This window comes from Tripterygium wilfordii, chromosome 12 (assembly GCF_013401445.1).
Source record: "Tripterygium wilfordii isolate XIE 37 chromosome 12, ASM1340144v1, whole genome shotgun sequence".
NCBI lineage: Eukaryota > Viridiplantae > Streptophyta > Magnoliopsida > Celastrales > Celastraceae > Tripterygium > Tripterygium wilfordii.
This window is the reverse complement of record NC_052243.1, coordinates 6,648,779-6,652,106: the sequence shown is the minus strand read 5'-3', so window position 1 is coordinate 6,652,106 and position 3,328 is coordinate 6,648,779.

Below are 3,328 nucleotides of genomic sequence, written 5' to 3'. Positions count from 1 at the left end.
ATTGGATAAGGTACGGTGAAATTAAGTACCCTAGTGCTCTCCATCCTCGGTTTTCATTTGTGTTGAATTGTGTTCTCTTAATTGCTCTTTACTCTTTGATTTAGTTAGTTAAAAACAAAACCAACCATGAATCCTTTTCCCCAACTTACATAGTTGTTGCTTTTTTTGACATTGATTTTGATTGCTAACACATCCCTAGTGGAATGATACTCTCTCATCATTTTATTACTTGTGCGATTTGTACACTTGTAATTAAATCCATGTCAAGTTTTTGGCGCCGTTGTCGGGGATTGAGGTAATTGGTTTGTGTCAAATTAAGTTTTCAATTGTGCTAATTGGTTTTTATTTTCTTGTAGAAATTCTTTCTCTTGCATGAGCTTGGGGAGATGGACTCTCAATTCAGAATTGATTAATTTGGATTTGGAAATTGAGAGGATACTTCATAATCTTAGGCGGGAGCATAGTAATAATCCAATGGAAGGCATAAGAATAATTTAGCAAGGAGGAATGTTGGTGAGCCCAGCGGGAGCTTAAATTTGAATGAAGGCAATAGAAACGGTGGAGGTGCTAATGGAAGAAACAGTGGCAAAGAGGTGAAAATTAAGGCAGATATATGTCCTTTGCTCAAAAAGATCTTGAATCATTTTATGAGGCTTGGGAGTGCTTTAAAGGCATTATTCGAAGCTGCCCAAACCACATGACGGATCGAGTTTAACACAAGAGGGGGGGTGAATTGTGTCCCCAAATTCCAATTGGAATCCCTTTTTCAATTTAAACAAATTAATGGCAATTAACAAGTAGCACACAAATTTGGACTCTAATGATTTTCCTAATCAATATTCAATCCAATGCAAGATGTGATACAATATAGTGAATGACCAAATATCAAATAATCAAGAATTGCACAAAACAGATTTTCAAGCAACACACTGCACACAGATTTTTCAACTCAGATTTTACCTATCAAATGATGTCAAAATGCAACGAAATTTTATATGCAATGTCACAACACCTTAATAAACACTATATCAAAATTTCATATCAAAATTCAAAGTTTAAGGCAGTCTTCTAATCTCGGAAAGATTAGGGTTTTGAAAATCCTGCAGTTTGAAACAAGTAGTAAATATAAACAAGTAAACAAAGAAATCAACACAGCGATTTATAGTAGTTCGGAGACCCTTCTCCTACGTCTACTACCTAGATTCACCAACCTAGAATTTTCCCAACTCCACTAAGGTGTGGTTTTAAGAGACACACAAAACTCCTTACACCAAGGGTTTCTAAGAACTCCCTCAAACTTCAATGTTTACAATTTCCCCTAACAAAGGGAATTTCTCAATGGGATTTTCAGCCAAGGTTCTCACAGGTTACCTCAAAGGTATTTGGTATGGAACTCTCAAGATTACAGCAACACTCTCAAAGATAGGATTTTAAGAACAATAGAGGTTTAGATTGTAAGTAAACAAAGCCTAAAGGATATAGGAACTTCCCTTTTGCAAAAGCAAGAGTAGTGAAAAGTCCTTGATTGTTGAGGCTTGTATTGGAGAAGATTGTTGTAGCAAATAGCAAGAAAGCTTGATGATTGATGAACTTGATAGCAAGAGGTTTCTCTCAAGGATAATTTTTCAATTTGCTTCTCCAAGTTGTATGAAAGGGAAGATCCTCTTTTAAAGGCAATTCTCTCCTATGCTTGCAGCCATTGGATCAAACTTCAAGAGTTGATCTCTACCATCCATTGCAGCTCCTAATCTTGGTCATTGATGATTTGAGCAAACAAATCTCCACCATAGAGCATATAGACGTTGCACATGCTCCCTTTTTTAAGTCAAAAATTGCAAGCAAGAAAGTTGTCTTATGCACAACCATTTGATCAATGTATGTCTTCAAATCTTGACCATTCAAACTCTCTTTAATTCTCAGCCATGGATGTAGATTGTACTATGCCATCTTGTCCCTTCATTTTGAATCAAAGACTTCAAAAGTGATCCCTTAGTCAAGGATCTTGTTTGATTGCACCAACATAACTTTCTTGGTAGCACATGTCTTGAGTGAAAATGTCAAGGATCTTGTTTGATTGCACCAACCTAACTTTCTTGGTAGCACATGTCTTGAGTGAAAATGTCAAACAAGAATATATCACTAATGATAGAGAGGACAAGGTTTGTCCCACATGTTTGAAAAGAGTTGTATCTCCATGAAGACCACAACCAATAGCCTCAATGTTTGATTCATTCAACTTGATTAAGTGCCTTAGTGGAAAGTTGGCAAATATAGGATTTTTCATAGTTTCCTAGAGCTCCAAGCTCATTCTTAGAAACTGGACTTCGACCACTCTTGAACATACTGAATTCTGAGCCATATGAGACCACAATTATGATTAACCTACAAGGAAATAGGAGGTAGAACTCCCCAATTGCATGTAAGCTCAAAGAGCTTCATATAGAGCGCATATGTTAATTACATTAGAAAAACAACCCAGAAAATTCATATTACTGGATGATAAATAATTTTATATGTATTAGAATGTCAATGTAAAATTTCATAACAATCGGAAATTGTTTGATCACTCAACCAAGCAATTAGATCACTAATAGTGAAACCGATAAATTCTAAGTGTAAATTCAAAGTCATTTTGCAAACTCAGTGTAAATGGCCTTTTCTCTTGAACGTTACTAAATCAAATATGTTCATAGTGATGAAACTAAGATGCACACGAAATTTCATTTAAATCGGAGTTCATTTGGTTCACCACGTTCACAAAAAACACATATGCACAAAATTAGGTAAAACCTAGTTTTGGCGGAATTTAAGCATATGACCAAATATATATGTGATGCACTTAATTTCTCATGATTATAGTCCTAGAACATATATTAAGCCTTCATGTGCATGCGGTTCAAGTTTCAAGTCATTTCGACCTAAGTTGGTTAAGATATGATAATTGGAAAATTAATGCTCTAACTTAGTTCATGTATGTTTGTTTTCAAAACTTAATTTCCAGCACTATCTCAAGAATATATAGTCATTTAAATTCAATTCATATAAATCAAATATTGCTTTAATGTTTCATTATCATTTATAAATGATTTAATATCATCAAAATTAGACATATAGGACCATAGGTCCAACAATCTCCCCATTTTTGATGATTACAAAACATGCATGATATAAATGTCTATTTGATTGTAATTGAATTTAATATCAATTCAAAGTGCATTAAAAAGTTTAATGATATCAATTTAAAACAATTTTGAAACTCATATACAACTTTAGTTAAGTAAGCTTAGCTTCCCGTTACTTTAACATCTATTCTCTCCCAATCATGGCA